Raw genomic sequence first — 12,946 nt, forward strand, 5'->3', positions numbered from 1 at the left:
CCCAGGGTTGATTTCTCAAATAATAATAATAATAATTTATTATTTATACCCCGCCCATGTGGCTGGGCCTCCCCAGCCACTCTGGGCGGCTTCCACAGAAACCAAAAATACAGTAAAATATCACACGTTAAAAACTTCCCTGAACAGGGCTGCCTTAAGATGTCTTCTGAATGTCAACTAGTTGTTTATCGCTTTGACATCTGGTGGGAGGGCGTTCCACAGGGCGGGCGCCACTACCGAGAAGACCCTCTGCCTGGTTCCCTGTAGCTTTGCTTCTCACAATGACGGAACCGCCAGAAGGCCCTCGGTGCTGGACCTCAGCGTCCGGGTAGAATGATGGGGTGGAGACGCTCCTTCAGGTATACTGGACCGAGGCTGTTTCTCAAATGCGCTGCAGCCCAAGTCCAGGCCCTATTTTCCAGGGTTGCGCTAGCCTTTTCGAGTCCATGGCTCCCTTCACCAACTACGTTCTTCGTGTGGCACCACCATGGGGCTCAGGACTCCAGTTATTTCACCCTTTGCCTGCAGGACTGGCGGTATCTCACCTTTTTACAAACACCCTCTTTTGTGGAGTGTTCCTTCAGCCTCCTCCCCTCTTCTTGGGCATCCTCCAGGCAGCTGTTGCTGCTGTCCTTGGTCTCTGAGCTGCCCCCCACCAGGGGGCGTATAAAGGGGGGTGCAGTGGGGGCAGGTCACCACGGGCGCCATCTCAGAGGGGGGTGACATAATACCCCCCTGGGTGGATCACGCCACTGCACCACAGGGATCACGGTGCCATGCTGTGATCGGACCCCTGCCAGGAGGATCGTGTTGCCTCGCCACGATCGCCCCCCTGGAGGACCGCGCCACCATGCCTTGAACAGACACCCCCCGGGAGGATCACACCACCGCGCCGATTGCCCCATGGGCGGATTGCCCCGCCCTGTGGGTGGATCGCCCCATCCCGCCGCTCCGGGTGCAGGAGCGGCTAGCTCTGCCACTGCCCCCCACCCCACACATTCGCCTGTGCAGCTTATAGTCAGGCCTGCTGCAATAAAGAGCTGTGCAAGCCTTTGGGAGGCAGAGACACATGGGGGCATCAGAGGCGGGAGGGGAGGAAAGAGGGACAGAGGCCAGTGTTGCTTGCCGCATCCCTGACCCTCATTCAAGGCACCCCAGGGTGCCACAACACGCTGGTTTAAACCACTGCGCTAGCCTCTCTGGGTAACTTCCAACATACAGTGGTGCCTCACAAGACGAAATTAATCCGTTCCGCGAGTCTCTTCGTCTAGCGGTTTTTTCGTCTTGCGAAGCAACCCGCTTAGCGGATTAGCGGTTTAGCGGCTATTAAAGGCTTAGCGGCTATTAAAGGCTTAGCGGATTAGCGGCTAAAAGGCTATTAGCGGCTTAGCGGCTTAGAAAAAGGGGGGGAGCGGGAAAAAATCGGAACACTTGCAAGACGTTTTCGTCTTGCAAAGCAAGCCCATAGGGGAAATCGTCTTGCGAAGCAGCTCAAAAACGGAAAACCCTTTCGTCTAGCGGGTTTTCCGTCTTGCAAGGCATTCGTCTTGCGGGGCACCACTGTATATAAAAACATAATAAAACATCTAACACTGAAAAACCGGAAAACGGGACACAGGAAAAGCGGGACATTCTGGGATCAAATCAGAAACTGGGGTGGCTTCTGTAAATCCAGAACTGTCCCTGGAAAATAGGGACACTTGAAGGGTCTGGACTCTGAGCCTTGACTCCAGTTTACTGTTCTCATCACCACAGGGAAAGGAAACATAAGAGAGAAATGTCTTTGGCCTGGTCCTCAACTGGATTTGCCTCTGAATGCTTTGGGCTGAAATCATTTTTAGATGCTCACACGGCAAGAAGGGTCTGAGCTCCTTCGCAACATGATCCAGAGCTGCTTCTTGAGTCTCTCTTTACCTTCCTCCCCACTGTCTAAAGGTAAAGGGACCCCTGACCATTAGGTCCAGTCGTGACCGACTCTGGGGTTGCGGCGTTCAGCTCGCTTTACTGGCCAAGGGAGCTGGCGTACAGCTTCCGGGTCATGTGGCCAGCATGACTAAGCCGCTTCTGGCGAACCAGAGCAGCGCACGGAAACACCGTTTACCTTCCCGCCGGAGTGGTACCTATTTATCTACTTGCACTTTGACGTGCTTTCGAACTGCTAGGTTGGCAGGACCAGGGACCGAGCAACGGGAGCTCACCCCGTCATGGGGATTCGAACCGCCGACCTTCTGATCGGCAAGTCCTAGGCTCTGGGTTTAACCCACAGCGCCACCCGCATCCCAGTCCTCCCCACCATACTTTATTACAATTGTTTCACCAAATGTCTCAGGACCTGCTTGGAATCCCTGCCATGCGTATTCCGATGCCCTTCGCTGATGTCACATAAGTGTAACAGGACAGAGCATCGTGTCCTGATACTTCTCCACAGAACTGTTCAGAGGCATGGCTGTATTCTATTAGATGAAGAGTTCTGTGAAGCTCAAAAGCTTGCATCTTCCTGCACCAACCTAAATTGCCATCCTTCTGTCTTTGGAAGAGCTGTATGGAAATTAAATCTCCAGCCACCCTCACCCACCCAGGCTAGTCCCATATATAATTTCACCCATTAGGAAGCATTGTTGATGCAGAGAAGGTTCAGGAAGTTATTCAGCACGAATTGGGTGACCTCATGAACTGGAGTAATAGAAATGGAATGAAATTCAGTCAGTCATTTTATTAAGTGTTTAGCCATTGGCCATCACACAAAATCACATTAAGCAGGGCAAAAATAAAAAAAGGCAAGCCTGCAAATAAATCAGGAGCTCTAACATAAAAGAATATGATGAATATAACGAAGCCTCCGAAAAAAATGAAAAAAATAAAAATCAGACGAATCTAACGTGGACTGTAAAATCAGGTTTGAAGTCAGAACTTCTATCAAAATTTCAAGCCCTCACAACAAAATGCAGTAACCAAGGAATGCATAAAATATCAGAGCGTAAAAAGAAAACGCAGCATTAGTTCCTATGAAGAACGGTACTCTTCCCTCTGTGGATTTGGGCCAAAAATGTAAAAATGGCATGTGTGCTCTTCTCATCCATAGAACTCAGAAAGGGCATGAAATTTCTGAGAGGTAAATTAGCAGGATACAACAAGAAAGCAGATTTGGCCTTCAAGGAATGTATTGCCCGCCAGTGCTGCCTCTACAGCAGCCTCTAGGGGGCGCTGCTGGTCTCCTCCCACCTGTTCACCACGGCTGGCCCACGCATGAGGCAAGAGGAAGCAGCTGCCTCAGGCGGCAGGATTCAAAGGGGCCGCAGATCCTGATGAAGATCTTTATTCCCCACCTTGTTCCTGTTATAGGTCTTCATTCACTCCTTCTTCCCTGGTTTGGTGGGCGGGGTGGCATTTTGTGGTTCATCTCAGGTGCTCAAATGTCTTGGGCCAGCCCTATCAATGGAGGTGTCTTGGAGGGATGGAGCCATCAGGCTCACCTCTAACTCTCCCAACCGTAATCATGGGGCGTGTGAGGGAATAGGAAGGAAACACACAAGGGGCCCGGGTTCGAGAAGAATAAGCCTAGCAATAGGTACCGGAAAAAATGGAACTCCTCCCAACATGCGGATGGTATTATTGTGTTGCAAACTACCTTGAGGTCTATGGATGGAGGGCAGCACAGTGGTACCTCAGGTTACAAGCTTAATTCATTCCAGAGGTCCGTTCTTAACCCAAAACCATTCTTAACCGGAGACGTGCTTTTGCTAATGGGGCCTCCCACTGCTGCCGTGCCGCCGCGGCGCAATTTCCGTTCTCGTCCTGGGGCAAAGTTCTCAACCTGAGGTACTACTTCCGGGTTAGCGGAGTTTGTAACCCAAAGTGTTTGTAACCCGAAGCATTTGTAACCCAAGGTACCACTGTATAAAATCTAATGAATAATAACAGTGCTCCCCCCCCTAAAAAAAAAGATTAGGGGTACTCAAGAAAAGCACCATTTTAACGTTCAAATTGGGAAAAATAAATACAGCAAATGGACAAAAGTACAAAAATTCACAAAGTGTTTAGGGCTTTGCATACCCATGTCTCTCCCCAGAAAACAGCACTGAATAATAGCATACCCTCCAACATTTCTCCAATGACAATAGGGATGTGTTGTTGTTAATAATAATAATAATAATAATAATAATAATAATAATAATAATACCCCAGTCACTCTGGGACAGCTTCCAACGTATACAAAAGCATAATAAAACATTAAACACTAAAAAACCTCCTCTATACAAGGCTGCCTTCAGATGTCTTCTAAATGTTCTATAGTGACTTACAGTGGTGCCCCGCAAGACGAATGCCTCGCAAGACGGAGAACCCGCTAGACGAAAGGGTTTTCCGTTTGGAGGTGCTTCGCAAAACGAATTTCCTATGGGCTTGCTTCGCAAGATGAAAATGTCTTGCGAGTTCCTGCGGGGGGTTTTTCCTCCCCCCCTTTCCCCAAGCCGCTAAGCCGCTTATCAGCTGATCCTAACCCGCTAAGCCGCTTAACAGCTGATCTGCTAAGCCGCTTATCAGCTGATCCGCTAAGCCGCTTAACAGCTGATCCACTAAGCCGCTTATCAGCTGATCTGCTAAACTGCTAAACCACTTATCAGATGATCCGCTAAGCCCGCTAAGCCGCTAATAGCGCTAATCCGCCAATCCGCTAATGGGCTTGCTTCGCAAGACGAAAAAACCGCAAGACGAAGAGACTCGCGGAACGGATTCTTTTCGTCTTGCGAGACACCACTGTATCTCCTTGGCTCGGGGGTCACATAACTCCATAACAGGCTTCCTCAATCTCGGCCCTCCAGATGTTTTGAGACTACAATTCCCATCATCCCTGTCCACTGGTCCTGCTAGCTTAAGGTTACCAGATTTTTTTCAATGATTCCGGGGACACTTCTCAACTTCAATGGATTTTGTATGGGGACTGATTTGTAAATCTGGGGACTATCAATGGGAAACGGGGATGTCTGGTAACCATATGCTAGCTAGGGATCATGGGAGTTGTAGGCCAAAAACATCTGGAGGGCTGAGGTTGAGGAAGTCTGCTCCATAACCTCCAACATTTCTCCAATGAAAATAGGGACGTCCTAAGGAAAAGCAGGACATTCCGGGATCAAATCAAAAACCTGGATGGCTTCTGTAAATCCAGGACTGTCCCTGGAAAATAGGGACAGTTGGAGGGTCTGTAATAATAATAAATAATAACTTGTGAGGTTGGGCTCATGCTTGGGCACACACAGGCCACCAAAACAGGTGGAGAAGAAATGATATAAATGGGGCCTTTGCACAATCGGAGATTCATATGGAAGCTCCAGCTCATGTTATATTGTGAGTACAGATCAGGGGAGTTGGCCAAATGACTCCTCCTCCATCCGTTAATGGATGAATTCAGACTCTCCAAGCGCCCCTATTTCCCAGGGACATCCCTGAGTTAGAGAAGCCATCCCAGTGTTTGATTTAATCCCGGAATGTCCCGCTTTTCCTTTGTTGTTGTTTAGTCGTTTAGTCGTGTCCGACTCTTTGTGACCCCATGGACCAGAGCACGCCAGGCACTCCTGTCTTCCACTGCCTCCCGCAGTTTGGTAAAATTCATGCTGGTAGCTTCGAGAACACTATCCAACCATCTTGTCCTCTGTCGTCCCCTTCTCCTTGTGCCTTCCATCTTTCCCAACATCAGGGTCTTTTCCAGGAAGTCTTCTCTTCTCATGAGGTGGCCAAAGTATTGAAGCCTCAGCTTCAGGATCTGTCCTTCCAGTGAACACTCAGGGCTGATTTCTTTCAGAATGGAGAGGTTTGATCTTCTTGCAGTCCATGGGACTCTCAAGAGTCTCCTCCAGCACCATAATTCAAAGGCATCAATTCTTTGGCGATCAGCCTTCTTTATGGTCCAGCTCTCACTTCCATACATCACTACTGGGAAAACCATAGCTTTAACTATACGGACCTTTGTTGGCAAGGTGATGTCTCTGCTTTTTAAGATGCTGTCTAGGTTTGTCATTGCTTTTCTCCCAAGAAGCAGGCATCTTTTAATTTTGTGGCTGCTGTCACCATCTGCAGTGATCATGGAGCCCAAGAAAGTAAAATCTCCCACTGCCTCCATTTCTTCCTCTTCTGTTTGCCAGGAGGTGATGGGACCAGTAGCCGTGATGGTACCTATTTTCTTTGGAGAAATGTTGGAGGGTATGGAATTATCCAAAACTTGAGTCGACTGAAGGCAATCTTGTATTGGGAGGTGTGTTTTTTTAATGTTTAATTTTTTTTTACATTTGTTGGAAGCTGCTCAGAGTGCCCGGACAACCCAATAAAATGTGTTGGGTATAAATAGTAAAATTATCATTATGGAATGGGACATCCCTATTTTTCATCAGAGAAATGTCGCAGGCTATGTGAACTGAGACACCGTGTGTCACAACTGCACCCCTGAATAAGAGGCTCTTTCTTTTGTGTTGCTGACACATTGCTTTTCCACAATCAGCAGGAAGTAGAATTAAAATGCAAGCTCCACATGGCACTTAGTACATTGCTACCTTTCCCCTGAAAATCTGTCCCCAGAGGCAAGATCATTTATTATAAGACACCTTGAATTCCAACTCCCCCTTTTTAAAACTGGGGGCATACATTTGGACAAACACAACGATCCTAGTCTTTTGCCGCCTACTGGTAAGTCCTAGTCAGTGAAATTTTAATTTCTCCATGTCCTTTTCATTAAATATAGCTTCATAGAATCATAGAATCATAGAGTTGGAATAGACCACAAGGGCCATCGAGTCCAACCCCCTGCCAAGCAGGAAACACCATCAGAGCACTCCTGACATATGGTTGTCAAGCCTCTGCTTAAAGACCTCCAAAGAAGGAGACGCCACCACACTCCTTGGCAGCAAATTCCACTGTCAAACAGCTCTTACTGTCAGGAAGTTCTTCCTAATGTTTAGGTGGAATCTTCTTTCTTGTAGTTTGGATCCATTGCTCCGTGTCCGCTTCTCTGGAGCAGCAGAAAACAACCTTTCTCCCTCCTCTATATGACATCCTTTTATATATTTGAACATGGCTATCATATCACCCCTTAACCTCCTCTTCTCCAGGCTAAACATGCCCAGCTCCCTTAGCCGTTCCTCATAAGGCATCCTTTCCAGGCCTTTGACCATTTTGGTTGCCCTCCTCTGGACACGTTCCAGTTTGTCAGTGTCCTTCAAACTGTCTCCTTTAGGTGCTTTGCTGGTCAGTCACACAACAACACACCAGAAACACATCTTAGCCAGTTAGTTTATGTTCTTGGTTGCAAGGAAGAGGGCTTTAACAACTGCTTTGCAGATACAGCTCATGGTCCCCGTCCCCCTTTTAAGTTGTGCAGTCATGATAAATGCTGTGGGGAACATGGAGTGGTGATTCTGGGTACAAAAAGAAAACCAGACATTAGAACGCAACTACCACAGCCACCGTGGGACACGGGTGGCGCTGTGGGTTAAACCACAGAGCCTAGGACTTGCCGGTCAGAAGGTCGGCGGTTCGAATCCCCGCAACAGGGTGAGCTCCCGTTGCTCGGTCCCTGCTCCTGCCAACCTAGCAGTTCGAAAGCACGTCAAAGTGCAAGTAGATAAATAGGTACCGCTCTGGCGGGAAGGTAAACGGTGTTCTGTGCGCTGCTTTGGTTCGCCAGAAGCGGCTTAGTCATGCTGGCCACATGACCCGGAAGCTGTACACCGGCTCCCTAGGCCAATAAAGCGAGATAAGCACCGCAACCCCAGAGTCGGTCACAACTGGACCTAATGGTCAGGGGTCCCTTTACCTTTACCTTACCACAACCACCAGGAACAGGAACTAACCAATTAAGGTCCAATGCACTTATGTTGTTCCCTTATGAGTGAATAGAAAACAACTAATTAAAAGCTGTGGAAGCTCAGAAGCACAGAAAACCCTGGGAAGTCTCATCAGCACTTTGCCAGCCCGCAGTGGGCAGAGCAGTGCTGCAATTATATTTCAACTACAAAACAACAACAGCAATGGTGCAACGGATTAGCTCTGAGAAAAGATGGAGAAGGCAACATGGAAAATACTGGACTGCAACAGGTTGGTAATAACAGGAGCTAAACTCTCTATAAACCAAAGGTAGGAATTTCAGATCAAACGGACAGTATAAAAGCAACCTAGCCATTTTTTAATTGTCCGATGAACTTTTTAAAGTCTGGAATATATTGGTTGATCTGCTACTTATTGAATCCCAGTTTAAGCAAAAAGACAGAAGTAAAGATAGGTGAAATATTAAGGAATACGGGCATGTTAGTTAAATACAGATTGCAAGCACACTGGGCAGATTTCAGTTTGGTGATAATATGCATGTTTTTCCTTCTAATATTTGGCCAAGTGACAAGACCATGCACACTCTGTCCATCGTAGAAGGCAAGGTAAAAGGAAAACATAAAATTAACCCCATTAAATGTGTGCAGATTTCATTGAATAGGATGATTTATCTATAATAATCTCGAAGTTTTTGAGCCATCTCTGCAATGTAGTACCCATTGCAGAAGAGGGAGAGATGGGGACTACTGTTGATAATTTCCATTCCAGCTGGTCAACAAAAGTCCTATGGAACTTTAAGAACTGGCACTTAAGTTTGCTTTCTTTCCTCTTCCCTACTCATCCCCTTTTCCTTTTGCGCTGTGCCTTTTGGATTGTAACCCTGTGGGCTGGCGATCTCTTGTTTCCAGTTGATCTTACACAAGCTGGTCCAGTTGCCTTTTCATCTGAGGAGCAGATTAGAAATGATTCATATTGTCAGGGAACTGACATCGGAGCCAGAGGTGGAGGGAAGGCTCCCAAGTGATGCTGGAGAGGGACCCAGCAGGGAGAGAGGGAGCTCATCAACTGGGGAAGGAAATCAGCGTAACACCAGGGATGAAGGGGGGCAGATGGGGGAATCGGTGAGAGGGCTCCAGGACTCTTCACCGGACACCAGCGGGGAGAGCACGGGTCCTCCGCTACCCACACCCACCCTGCGCAGGGAGAGTAGGAGGAGACTTGGCGTCAAACAGCTTTTATGCTGGAAAAGGTTTAAGAAACGCCCACTGACGGATTCTGCTAGCGACTGAACAGCCACGAAGTGTAGGGCTGCCCAGACTGGAAGGTTTAGCAAGGCAACCCAGCCAGGAGTGGCACCAACATGCGCACGAGCAACCCCCACGTTTATGACACATATATTAATCAACTGGACATTATTTTCTATGAGCACTCTGCTTGCTGTCCTAGGCACGGTGCAGAACATTAAAAGGAAGCCTTTCCAATCCACAACAGAACGGTTCAGAGAGGTCCCAGTATGGTGTAGTGGTTAAGAGCGGTAGTCTCGTTATCTGGGGAACCGGGTTCACGTCTCCGCTCCTCCACATGCAGCTGCTGGGTGACCTTGGGCCAGTCACACTTCTCTGAAGTCTCTCAGCCCCACTCACCTCACAGAGTGTTTGTTGTGGGGGAGGAAGGGAAAGGAGAATGTTAGCCGCTTTGAGACTCCTTAAAAGGGAGTGAAAGGCGGGATATCAAATCCAAACTCTTCTTCTTCTTCTTCTTCCCAGCCTAGGAGTTGTAGGGAAATCTGGGCATTGTCTCCTTGGTCCAGAGCATCCACTCTCTCTCCCCCCCCCCCCACCATCAGGTGGCCTGAATTATAATTCTACCCACAAGGCAAGAGTGACCACAGCCCTGCTGCAGAACTCCCTGAAAATAATTCACACCAACTTGTTTAAAAGGAGCAAATGGGTTTAATTATTAGTTACAATCTTGTCAATAATTATCACCCCATCTGTGGGTAATAAATGACAGCTTCTCACAGACTGCACCATTAGAGTTTTAGAACACCAATGGGGTGCATTAAAGTGCTGAGGGAAGCATTGATCTGGTGTAAAAATGCTTTTTCCCCTCCTCTTTTTTTAAAAAAAAACACACACCACAAAAACAAAAACGAATAACATGCATAGGTCAAACCTACCAACTTATTTTTTTGGGGGGGTGGGGTTGGGATCGTAACCATCCTCTTTTCTTTTTTCATTTTTTAAAAATAATATTTATTAATGTTTCACAAAAAATAAAAACAAATTCCAACATTTAAACTACAAAAGCAAAACAAATAAAAAATACACAGTAGAAAAACAGTTGATAGAAGAAAGAAGAAAAAATAAAGAATAAGAACAAAGAGAAAAGCCAAAAATCAAAACTAAAAATAGATTAATATTTTCAAATCTTATATTTTCTTCACTAGTTTCTTGACCTCCTCACACCTCCCATTTTGTATTCCAGTTCAAATATTAAATTCAGCAAATCCTTACCCTCTAACATTCATCCTTACTCCATATATTAACCTATTATTATAAATATCCATTTCCAATAATCAATCCCTATTTACATTTTCTTAAACATCTCTTTACCAGTACCACTTATTTTCAATCAAACATCATTTCAACATTCCTTAATTTTACAAACCTACCAACTTATTATCCCTTCTGCTGGTCTGAGTCATCTTCGATGGCCTTCCACATAGCCCCACAGTCGTCTATCCTGCCCCATATTGCGGCAGAGCTTGTGCTCCCCTGTCTCCGGAGAGAACAAAGAGGTACTGAGCTACCTTGGCACTGCTCTCTGGTTCATGAGAAGGAAAACTATGCCTAGCCATGGGAGGCTGACTCCTTTGATCACCCTACCTGCCCGCGGACTGTCTTGCCAGAGTGGTGCATGCTCTGGTTATCTCTCGCTTGGACTACTGCATTGCACTCTATGTGGAGCTATCTTTGAAGTTGACCTGGAAACTACAACTAATCCAGAATGCGGCAGCTAGACTGGTGACTGGGAGTGGCCACCGAGAACACATAACACCAGTCCTGAAAGACCTACATTGGCTCCCAGGATGTTTCCGAGCACAATTCAAAGTGTTGGTGCTGTCCTTTAAAGCCCTAAACAGCCTCGGCCCAGTATACCTGAAGGAGCGTCTCCACCTCCATCGTTCTGCTCGGACACTGAGGTCCAGCGCCAAGGGCCTTCTGGCGGTTCCCTCCCTGCGAGAAGTGAGGTTACAGGGAACCAGGCAGAGGGCCTTCTCGGTAGTGGCACCCGCCCTGTGGAACGCCCTTCCACCAGATGTCAAGGAAATAAACAACTATCTGACTTTTAGGGGACATCTGAAGGCAGCCCTGTTTAGGGAAGTTTTTAGTGTTTGATATTTTGTCGTGCTTTTAGTATTCTGTTGGGAGCCTCCCAGAGTGGCTGGGGAAACCCAGTCAAGTGGGCTGCATATAATTTATTATTGTTATTGTTATAATTTCCTATCAAAACAAGGGCAAGTGCCGCCACCACTTCACCAATGGGACACGGCACACACACTACACTAAGAAAACCCCTTAATCCCAATTTTATTTCATTCTTTGGTAGATTTACAAAAAAGAAAAACACACACCAATTAATACATTTTAGAAAGGGGCAAGACGAGACGCAGATGCACAAAGCATCTTTCTTTTTTAAAAAGTCTGATTGCACTATCTCAAAGGTAAAGGATCCCTGGATGGTTAAGTCCAGTCAAAGGTGACAATGGGGTTGTGGTGCTCATCTCACTTTCAGGCTGAGGGAGCCGGCATTTGTCCACAGACAGCTTTCCGAGTCATGTGGCCAGCGGCCAGCAGGACTAAACCGCTTCTGGAGCAACAGGACACTGTGACGAGTGCCAGAGCGCACAGAAACACTGTTTACCTTCCCACCGAAGTGGTACCTATTTATCTAGTTGCACTGGCGTGCTTTCGAACTGCTAGGTTGGCAGGAGCTGGGACAGAGCAACGGGAGCTCACCCTGTCGCTGGGATTCGAACCGCCGACCTTCCGATCGGCAAGCCCGAGATGAAAACGCTTCTCCGAGTGATACAAGCTGAGTTGCATCTCAACTTTTCTGGCACTTGTCAAACTACAGCTCCCAACTGTTGCAATGCTTGCTGGGGCTGATGGGAGTTGTAGTACAGCCACATGGACAGCCAAAGGTTCCCGAAACCTGATCTACATGCTCTAAAAAGCAATTGTCACCACTTGGCTTTATAGCGGACGGGTTTAAACAAATCACATTTCTTCTTTCTTTCACCATCCTATATCTTGGTTAGAGCCTAGAGGTACTACTTCCCAGCTTTGATATGGGATCTTTACAGTTAAGGAAGAGTAATAGTTGCAGCTTGGTGAAGATTCTTATGCTATGTACCGTATTTTTCGCACCATAGGACGCACCGGACAATAGGACGCATTTTGTTTTAGAAGGGGGAGAACAAGAAAAAAAAAATCTCCCCCTCTCTGCCCAGCGCCCCTTCAGTGAAGCGGCAGGAGGCGCTGCACAGAGAGGGGGAGAACTTTCCCCCCCCTTGTTTTCCTGCTCTAAAACAAGGTACCGTTTAAGGTGCGTTCAGGCGGCTACCTTGGAAGCCTGGAGAGCGAGAGGGGTCGGTGTGCACTGACCCCTCTCGCTCTCCAGGCTTCAGGTTCCTTTCGACCTGCTCTTTGGGGCTGGCGGGGGGAAGCCCACCACCAGCCCCAAAGAGCAGGTCAGGAAGCAGCGGAAAGGCGCAGCGGAGAGGCTCCTGCCATAGCCGCGCGTCACCTCTCCAGCCGGGAGAGGGTCGCGGGGGGCTGCTTTAGCCCCACACGTGCTCTCCCGGCTGGAGAGGTGACGCGCGGCTATGGCAGGAGCCTCTATAGCCGCGCGTCACCTCTCCAGCTGGGAGAGGGTCGCGGGGGGCTGCTTTAGCCCCGCGAGTGCCCTCCCGGCTGGAGAGGTGACGCGGGGCTGTAGAGGCTCCTGCCATAGCCGCGCGTCACCTCTCCAGCCAGGAGAGGGTCGCGGGGCTATGGCGTCTTCGCTCCATAGGATGCACACACATTCCCCCTTCATTTTTGAAGGGGAAAAAGTGTGTCCTATAGAA

At 47.9% G+C, this 12,946-nt stretch overlaps 1 long non-coding RNA gene across 1 annotated transcript in view; it reads left to right on the forward strand.

Annotated features, from left to right (window-relative positions):
- The window catches only part of LOC310706738, a 335,070-nt gene that overhangs the window by 278,663 nt on the left and 43,461 nt on the right, over positions 1-12,946 (forward strand). The window contains exon 2 of the long non-coding RNA XR_014526132.1: positions 6,731-7,199. This is a non-coding gene — a long non-coding RNA (uncharacterized lncRNA). The remainder of the gene's footprint in view (positions 1-6,730; positions 7,200-12,946) is intronic.

Source organism: Podarcis liolepis, assembly GCF_965112155.1.
Source record: "Podarcis liolepis genome assembly, chromosome: 5".
Lineage (NCBI taxonomy): Eukaryota > Metazoa > Chordata > Lepidosauria > Squamata > Lacertidae > Podarcis > Podarcis liolepis.